This window comes from Chrysochloris asiatica, unplaced genomic scaffold (assembly GCF_000296735.1).
Source record: "Chrysochloris asiatica unplaced genomic scaffold, ChrAsi1.0 scaffold00031, whole genome shotgun sequence".
NCBI classification, from domain to species: Eukaryota; Metazoa; Chordata; class Mammalia; order Afrosoricida; family Chrysochloridae; genus Chrysochloris; species Chrysochloris asiatica.
This window is the reverse complement of record NW_006408549.1, coordinates 2,644,178-2,654,604: the sequence shown is the minus strand read 5'-3', so window position 1 is coordinate 2,654,604 and position 10,427 is coordinate 2,644,178. Positions and strand designations below refer to the sequence as shown.

The following is a 10,427-nucleotide window of genomic DNA, read 5'->3' as shown; positions in this document are numbered from 1 at the left end:
ATGTTAAGTCTTTCTATCCAGGAGCATGGTACATTCTTCCATTTTTGTAAGTCTCTTTTGGTTTCTTGTAGTAGTGTTTTGTAGTTTTCTTTATATAGGTCCTTTGTTGTGTCTCTTCATTTTGAGTTGTGCCCCATCAGCAAATGAAGGTCCTGAGGACTTTACTCCATTCACATCATCATGGTCAACTCTACTTTGAGGAGGCAGCTCTTCCCCAGTGCCTTCCAACCTGAAGGGCTCACTTTTGGCACTATATCTGACAGTATTCCACTGCTATTCATAAGGTTTTCAGTGATTAAATACTCGGAAGTAGTTCGTCTCTCCTTCTTCCTGCTCTGTCTTTGTCTGGAAGCTCTCTGAAACCTGTCCACCATGGGTGACCCTGCTGGTATTCAAAATACCCATGGCATAGCTTCCAGAATCAAAGCAAAATACAAGCCACCACAGTCTGACAAATTGGCAGGTGAGTGGTGGAAACATGATGAACAGCACCAGAATATTGTTAGATGAAGTTCCAGAAGATGTGTCCCTCACTTTGGAAGGCACTCAAAATACGACTAGGGACGAGTTGCCTCCTGAAAGTTGAATTGATTGTGAGGACGAGAATGGAGTAAAGCTTTCAGGATCTTCATTTGCTGACAGAGCGCAATACAAAATGAGGAAAAACAGCTGTAAACAAATTGAAGAGGAATGGTGTTGCATTTATCAGTAAAAAGAACATTTTAAGATCTATCTTGAAGTAAAATGATATCTGTGATATGATCATACTCAGACATCTACATGGAAGACCAGTTAATTCCACTATTATTGAAATTAATGCACCAACAACTAAAGGTAGTAAAGATGAAATTGAAAAATTCTATCAAATTCTCCTATCAGAAATTGATCAAATATGCAACCAAATTATATTGATAATTACTGGTTATTGGTATGCAAAGACTGGAAACAAAGAGGAAGGATCAGTAGTTGGAAAATATGACCTTGATGACAGAAACTATGCTGGAGGTGGCATGACAGAACTTTGTTTAAGATCAATCACTTACTCATGGCAAATACCTTTTTAAATAGCAAAAACGACATCTATACACATGAGCCTCACCAGTTGGAATACACAGAGATCAAACTGACTACATCTATGCAAAGAGACAGTGGAAAAGCACTACATCATCAGGCAAAACAAGGCCAGGGCAGACTCTGGAAGAGATCATCAATTGCTAACATGCAAGTTCAGGCTGAAGCTGAAGAAAATGAATGAAAACAAGTCCACAAGAGGCAAAATATGACCTTAAACATATACCATCTCAAGAACAGATCTGATGGATAAGACACGAATGATCAAAGAGTAGAAGAACTGTGGGATGGCATTAAGCACATCATACAGGAAGAAAGCAAAAGATCATTAAGAAGACCAGAAAGATGGAAATGACCAAAATGGATGCCAGAAGAGACTCTGAAACTTGATCTCCCGTGTAGAGATGCTAAAGTAAATGGAAGAAATAAGGAAGCAAAAGAGTTGAACAAAATATTTCAATGGGCAATTCAAGAAGACAAAGTCAAATATTATTAAGAAATGTTCAAAGACCTGGAGTTAGAAAATCAAAAGGGAAGAGCATGCTCAGTATTTCTGACCTGAAAGAAATGAAGAAAAAATTCAAATATCAACTTGTAATATTAAAGGATTCTATGGCAAAATATTGAGTGATACAGAAACCATCAAAAGAAGATGGAAGGAATACAAAGAGTCACTGTACCAAAATGATATGGTCAATGTTGAACTGTTTCAGTAGATAGCATATGATCAAGAATCAATGGTACTGAATGAAGAAGTCCAAGGTACACTTAAGGCACTGGCAAAGAACAAGGCAACAGAAACTGATCAATTACAAATTGAAATCTTTCAACAAACTGATGCAGCACTGGAGGCACTCATTCACCAATGCCAAGTAATCTGGAAAAGACAACATATTTTGGTATCATAACTGATTGGAAAAGATATATTTTTGTCAATTCCAAATAGAAGTAACTCAAGAGAACGCAGAATTCATCAGACAATACCATTAATATCATATGAAAATAAAAGTTTGCTAAAGATAATTTAAAAACTGCTGCAGCCAACAGTAAATTTACAGAGAAGTTCCAGAGGTTCAAGCCAGATTCAGACGAGGGCATGGAATTACTGGTATTATTGCTTATATCAGATATATCTTGGCTGGAAGCACAGAATACCAGCAAATGTTTAACTGTGCCTTATTGACTAAGGTTTTTGACTGGGTGGATCATGACAAGCTATGGATAACACTGCGAAGAATGGGTATTCCAGAACATTTAATTGTGCCCAAAAGGAAATCTATACAGACTAAAAGTCAGTCATTCGAACAGAACAAGGGAACACTGAATGGTTTAAAATCAGGAAAGGTCTACACTAGAGCTGTATTCTTTCACCATATTTATTCAATCTCTACGCTGAGCAAATAATCCAGGAAGCTGGATTATATGAAGAACGTGACATCAAGATTGGAGAAAGACTCATTTACAACCTTGATATGTAGATGATACAACCTTGTTTGCTGAAAGCAAAGAGGACTGAAAATACTTACCAGTGAAGATCAAAGAACACAGTCTTCAGTATGGGTTGCACTTTTAATGTAAAGCAAACAAAAATCTTCACCACTGGGAGCAATAAATAACATCATGATAAATGGAAAAAAGATTGAAGTTGTCAAAGACTTCAGTTTGCTTGGATCCACTATCAACACTTGTGGAAGCGACAGTCAAGAAATCAAAGGACAATTAGGCTAATGTTTTGCACAAGACCTCTTTTAAAGTATTCAAAAGTAAAGATGTCAATTGAGGACTAAGGTGTGCCTGACCCAAGCCATGGTATTTTCAATATGCATGTGAAACTTGGACAATGAATAAGGAAAACCATAGAAGAACTGATGCATTTGAGTTATGGTGTTGGAGAAGAATATTAAAAATACCATGGACTGTGAGAAGAATGAACAAATCTGTGTTGCAAGTACAGCCAGTGTGCTCCTTAGAAGGCAGGATGGCGATACTGCGTCTCTCATACCTTGGACATATTATCAGGAGTGATAGTCCCTGGAGGTCATCATGCTTGGTAAAATGGAGGGTCAGTGAAAAAGAGAAAGATCCTCAACAAGAAGGATTGGCACAGTTACAGTAGCAATGGGCTCAAACATAACAATTGTGAAGATGGTGCAGGGTTGGGCAGTGTTTTGTTCTGTTGTGCACTGAGTCGTTGTGAATCAGAACTGACTGTATGTCATTGAACAACAACAACTTAAAGCCTCAGATAAAAGCTTCTGAAAACAGCTGGACAGTGGTGGTGGTATGCCATGAAGTGGGTTCCAACTCAAAGCCATGTTTCTTATATATAGGGTTTCCACGGCTGTAAATCTTTATTGTAGCAGAAAGCCTCATCTTTCTACCATGGAGTAGCTGGTAATTTCACACTGGCTTGCAGCTCAACTGGTAACCCACCACATCACCTGGGCTTCTTGTTCAAAACACCTAAAGAGCAACATTAGAGGAGAATACCTAATGCTGTGGAATCAATTCCAACGCATAGTGTGATCTTACACGACAGGCTGTAAAGCTTTATGAAAGTTATTAAAAAGGCAACATTTTCCTAAAGACATAGTTGAGAAAGGATGGGAAGGTGAGTGGAAAGCAAGTAAGAACCACAGGGAGGATGCAGGCTAACAGTTGTTGCATTCAGGAGGTTATAATCATTGAAATGGAAAAGAGTGCATGATCTGTTGAAAGTAAAACTGCTGATGTTATCTATAAACCTTCACTCAGCTCACAATAAAAAGTTAAAAAAAAAAGTCTTTACGGAAGCAGCCTGCCTCATATTCCTCCAGAGTAGGAGAGTAGGTGGTAAGTGTGAATGACCAATGTTTCACACAGCACCTCAATTCTTAACCCACTGTGCCATGGGGTTCCTTTGGTGGTGGTGGTAGTAAGTGCAGTCCAGTCCAGTCCAGTCAGTTCCAATTCATAGGGACCCTGTTTAGGGTTTCCAGAACTGCAAATCTTTTGAGGAGCACAAAACGTGGAGCAGAAAACGTCATTTTTCTCCCATAGAGCAGCCAGTGGGCTCTAACTACTGACCTTGTGGTCAGCTTTCAAGTGCGTATCCTACAGAGTAATTGAGCCCCCACCCAGGGATCCTTAAGATAATAAACTCAAACCAAATCCAGTCCATTGCCACTGAATTGATTCAAATTCAGAACAATCCCAAAGGGCAGAGAAGAACTACTCTCCAGGGTTTCTGAGGCTGTAAATCTTTACTGTTTTTGATGTTGTTAAGTACCTTTGAGTCAGTTCCAACTCACAACAACTCTGCATAGAGTTTACAAGGAGCAGCTGGTGGGTTTCAACTGTCAACCACAGCTTCTCCTACAGTACCTCACCAGGACTCCAAATCTTTCCTAGAGAAGTTTGACTTTTCTAGGGTTGGTACCACAGATCTTTTGGTTAGCAGCCAATGGTCAGCCTACTAGCCACCAGGGCTCCTTTAGAAGAGAAAAGGGGATTAGGAAAGGGATGACCTCCACCCAACATTACAAAATTGAAGCACACATGACACTAATAAATTATCTGATATCTGTGAACATACATAGAAGAGTTTTTAGCTCCTGCTCAGTGCTTGGAAATGTAAAGACTCAGAAGATATCCATGATAGATACATAGAAAATTAACAGCAGTAATAATAAAAACTGAGAAAAGTTTTAGCTCCAGAAATCACAAAAAGAACTAATAACTAACCACAGTACATTACACTATCTCTCTAAACAGTATTTGTATAGTCATTGCTGCGGCTGCAGTTGTTAAGGACACTGACTCAGTTCCAGCTCGTAGCTAGCCGATAGAGGGTTTCTAAGGCTTTACATATTCGTGGGAGTAGAAAGCCTCATCTATCTCCTGTGGACTGGCTGGTGGGCTTGAACCCTAGACCACAGGTTCGCAGTCCAGTGCTTATGGTGTCGAGCCACCATGCTCCCCATATAGTTATTATATAGAGAAAATAAATGATCAATTATTTCAAAAGATAGCAATTTGTGGTCAACAAAATGTTCTTTATTTAATCTATGGTGGTGGTGATGTGCCGTGGAGTCAGTTCCAACTCAATTGTGACCCTGTACAGGGTTTTCCAAGGCTGTAAATCTTTACGGGAGCAGAAAGCCTCATCTTTCTTTCGCGGAACAGCTGGTAGTCTCAAACTGCTGACCTTGAGGTTCACAGCCCGATTCGTAACCACTACGCTACCAGAGCTCCTTTCATTTAATCTATACTTACTTTTAAAGAAGCAAAAGAATGAGAATGAATAAATAAAATTTCTTTACTGGTTTCCTTTAAATACTAAAAGATACATGTTTAAAATGAGACTTATAAAAAAGATCTTTACCAACTCTTCTAAATTCACTTAGAAATTTAAAATTTATCTTTAAAAAAATAGGGAAAATGGAACATATATTGGTTCAAGTCTGATCAGTGACATTATTTCATTGGCCTCCAGAGTAGCAGAACAGCAGCAAGAGCAAGCATCTAAGAAACAGAAAATTAAAGGAACAAAGACAAAAACTGGAGTCAAACTGTTATCATCGGAGCAGTAGTGGTAGTAAGGTAATAGTATTAACAAAAATCACAGCTAAACTTTATAGAGAATACTATATGCATGGAATTTGTATCTTTATTATATGCCCATAACAACTCTATGAGACACGATTGATTTATTACTGTTTCCTTTATACAGCTGGTGAACTGAAGTAATAAAATGAAGTAACTTGACCAAGGACATACAATTATTGAGGAAGAGAGTTAAGAGTTCAAGTCCAAAGCAGTCTGTCCTGACCTTAGATAAATGCTACCTGTGTTGGAGGAAGTACAGCCAGAATGCTCCTTGGAAGTCAGGATGGCCAAACTTTGTCTCTCATACTTCAGACATGACATCAGAGGGACCAGTCCCTGGAGAATGGTATCATGTTTGATAAAGTGGAGGGTTGGAGAAAAGAGGAAGACCCCCAACGAGATGAACTGGCACAGTGGCAACAGTAATGGGCTCAAATATAGCAACATTTGTGAGGTTGGAGCAGGACTGGGCAGTGTTTCATTCTATTATGCATAGGGTCACTATGAGTTGGTACCGACTCGATGGTACCTAACAAAAACAACAACAACAAATGTAATCAACCAGGTACATTCATTATAGGCTTCTGGAATGATTTGCATGGTATCTGGTGGTGCCCTGAATCGTAGTTTTTACCTCAAGAGGCGGACTGATTTGAAGGGGAAAGGTAAAAGGGCCTCAGAAAATGCTCAGCTATACCACTATCTGCAGAAGGGAGCAAATGAACAAAATATCCCAGCATTTTTCCCTACATCCATGTTGATTCACTGAATCCAGTTAAAGGAGGATAGGACATAACACTCAGAAATTAAGGATCACAAGCTGAAAACCTTCAAGAGTTTGGACCCCAAAGGGGTCATAAGAACATCCTCATTGCTTTCGCAAAGGTTAAGAGTTCTAAGACATAGTCTAAGGCCAACTAATAGACACACAACTCTTTTCTATTGAATCAGTACTAAACTCATAAAAGTGAAAAAGTCTCACATAACACCAACATTTTAAGTTATCCCAATTTTTACATATTTCATTTAATATGTGAGTTAATGTGCTGGACTGTAAAGTCAGTTTGAAACACAAGCTCACTCCTTGGAAATCCTATACAGGATCGCTATGGGTTGGAACTGACTCCACAGCACTTAACAACAACAAACAAATATTGTATTTAACATTGTGATTCACATGGGAAATGCCTCAGGCCCTGTGACAAAATGATTCCTGTAAACTACTTCACAATCTTTTCATCTACTGATGAAAATGGAGCAACCTATACCTTAACTCATAAATTCAGTTTATTAACTAATTGTCCAATGCCTCATGTGGTAAGTGAGTGCTTTGGTGTTTCATTTGGAAAAGCAAGCACTAATTCTCTTACTGCACAAATATTTAAATAATTATTCAAGTGCCTACATATGTAAGTCATACCAGCAAACTTAAAACTAGTATCAAAAATTAACTCAAGAAATACTTGAGAATGTATACTGCTTATTTATTGTATAATTAACAACTTATACAATATATACTTACATCTTGAATGTTACACATAAATTAGTATACACTGAATGACGAAAAGAACAGTCCTGTGCCTACAATTTATAATAGACTAAGGAGCTCTGGTAGCGTAGTGGTTACAAATTGGGCTGTGAACCTTAAGGTCAGCGGTTCGAAACAACCAGCCGCTCCGCGGGAGGAAGATGAGGCTTTCTACTCCCGTAAGGATTTACACCCTCGGAAACCCTGTACAGGGTCGCTATGGGTCGGAACCGACTCGACGGCACTTAACAACAACAACATCTATATCTAGCTTGGTAAAGTGAAGGGTCAGTAAAAGAGAAGAACTCCAGCGAGATGGACTGACACAGTCGCAATACAACCGGGCTCAAACGTAACAAAAATTGTGAGGATTGCGCAGGACCGGACATTGCTTCGTTCTGATGTGCATAAAAGTCCTATGAGTCGAAACAGACTTGATGGCACCTGACAACAATAACAGCTACACCTAATTCTGTGTTGACTTAATAAAAAACCTTAATGTCATGGAAAAGTGCTATCGTAATGATATGATGATAAATAGATAGATCTAAAATTCCTATTTTGTTTCTAAATTGTATTGCTGTTATTAAATACTATTGAGCTGGTTTCGACTCACAGCAACCCTGTAAAGGGTTTCCAAGGAGCGGCTGTTAGGTTTGAAATGCTGACCTTGTGGTTCAAGGCCCTTGAGTAGGTAATTTAATTTTAAGTCAAACTACAAGGGAATTCCAAAGGAATGAACAGTATAAAGACAAAGTCCATTATCAAGGTATGGTTTTGAGCCTTTGATGTGAATAAATGTTCTGGGAGAATATGACTACTGATCAAATAATTTGCTGAAAATGAATGGTGGTGGTGGTGGTGGTATGTGCCATGGAGTCGGTTCTGACTCATAGCAACCCCATGTAGGGTTTCCGAGGTTGCAAATCTTTATGGGAGCAGAAAGCCTCATCTTTCTCCTGCAGAACAGCTGGTTGTCTCTAACTGCTGATCTTGAGGTTAGCAGGCTAACTTGTAACCATTAAGCTACCAGAGCCTTAAAAATGAATGGTAGTGTCAACAATATATTTTCAGTGCAGGAGGACTTTAGATTCAAGCTACATATTTAATGGTTCTTATAAATACTTGTAAATATGTACAAATCTATGTGTGCGCATGCATGCACACACACAAGTAGCTATTTTATATTTAGGGCAAAAACTGGCAAAATAATCTCACAATGGAAGCTACTTCCTGAGAATATAGTCTACAACACGGTATCCATAGAACGCTTAAAGAGGGACTCTTCCAAGCCAGTTCATGGGTTTATAATTTCAGTTAAAACCAGTGAAGAACTTCCTGTGTTCTCTGTCTCTTGGATCACTTGCTTTGCTGACTGTCAAGCTGTAACGATTCTCAAAGAGCACTATGAATCCCATGGCAAGGAACTGAAGAAGCAGTCCACAGCCATAAGAGCGAGCTCTCTTAGCAGTGGATCTTCCAGTCTTCATCAAGCCTTCAAATGACTGCAGCTCCGAGTAAGACCTTGATTGACACCTCATGAGAGATTCTTGCCAGAATCATTTCATCCAGTTAAGTTACTCCTGAAGCCCTGATCCACAGACACCTTGAGATAATAAATATGCCTTGTTTTAAGCTATTAGGCTTTGGGGTACACGTTATTTAACCCGGAGTAAAAAAAAGGTCTATCATGTTTAAAAGTTAAAAATCTGAAGGAAGACCACTGTGACTATAGCACAGTGAAGGAGAGGAACACAGCAGGAAAGGGATCATCGAAGTGGCAGAAAAATAACCAGAATGTGTTACCAAGGTTTTAAAAACCAGAGGTAGTCAACAGTTCCCTGTCCATCTGAAATATGGAAGCCAGCCTATAATTATGGAAAGATGAGGACAAAATAAACACAATGAGCTGCTGACAGCTAACTGAAGTCAGCTCACTAGTCCAGCTCTTATAGGAAGCTGACATAACCCTGTCCAAGCACCTGCTGAAGAGGCAGGTGAGCACCATCACAGAGGGCAAAGACAAGACTTTTCGAGAGAATATGGCCTTATCTGAGATGGTGTGACTCTGATCAGCTAATGCTGCTGGTTGGCTTACCAGAGTGATTGGGAAATGGGCATAAAGTACTAATGAGGGAGCCTGGAAACTGAAAAGCAAAAGTTGGTTTTTATTCATGGTTCCTCACTAGCTTTGAGAATTCTGGTTAATTATTTCTCTTCTAATTTTACCCAACCGCAAAATGGGCAATACTCCTATATACGACCAATCTTATGTAAAAATCAAATAGAATAATATGCAATACAGTACTTTTTAAATAACAAAATGTTCTTCAAGTGTCAACTAGACAGAAATCCGAAACTAAGCTTACAAGGGACTTCCAAAAGTTCATGGAAAAATTCATTATCTTTTGAATTCCATTTTTCCACAGGCATTTTGAAGCTTCTTCATATCTATCACAACACCAAGAACCCAGTATGGGAAGTATAAGATCCCGTGACACAAAAACCAAGGTATTTACATCATTTCATATGGCTAAGTAGGATAATCACTGGTCTGCTAATGGTGGTTCATACCCACCCGCCACTCCTCAGATACCCTATTATAGGGTTGTGATGAGTTGGAACCCACATGATGACATAAAAACAATAACAGCAAATCACTAATTTTTGTAGAACTAATGTAGTCACCAACTTATGAAAAGAGTAAATGTAACTGATTTAATATGCTAAATCCTTGTCTGTCCTTTTTGCTTTCTCTAGTAACCCTTTATCTACACCACAGTTGTTGACAATGTAAAAGAAAGTTCCAGAAAATATGGCACAAAATTGACCACATTCAAGGCAACATTTATTCAACAATCACATAATGAGTAACAACTCAATACCAGGCACTGTGCAAGCTTATTATATCAGGCTTACATTTCATGTATTAATAATTCTCAAGACATCAGAAAAGGAGGAAAAAATAGCACACATGTAATACAAGTGAATTAGATTCTAAGATTTAATTAATGAACACTCCTTACTATGCAATGAAAAATGGTGGTGGTGGTGGTATGCTTTGAAGTTGGTTACGACTCATAACGAACCTGCATAGGGTTTCCGAGGCTGTAAATCTTTACTGGAGCAGAAAGCCTCATCTTTCTCCTGTGTAACGAGTGGTAATTTCTAATTGCTGACCTTGAGGTTAGCAGCCCAATTCATTACCACTACGCTACCAGAGCTCCTTATGCAATAAAAA

The 10,427-nt window shown here is 38.8% G+C and overlaps 1 protein-coding gene across 1 annotated transcript in view; it reads right to left on the bottom strand.

Annotated features, from left to right (window-relative positions):
- STK3 (serine/threonine kinase 3) overlaps positions 1-10,427 on the bottom strand; it is a 370,424-nt gene that overhangs the window by 164,569 nt on the left and 195,428 nt on the right. The gene's annotated exons all lie outside the window — the stretch shown is intronic.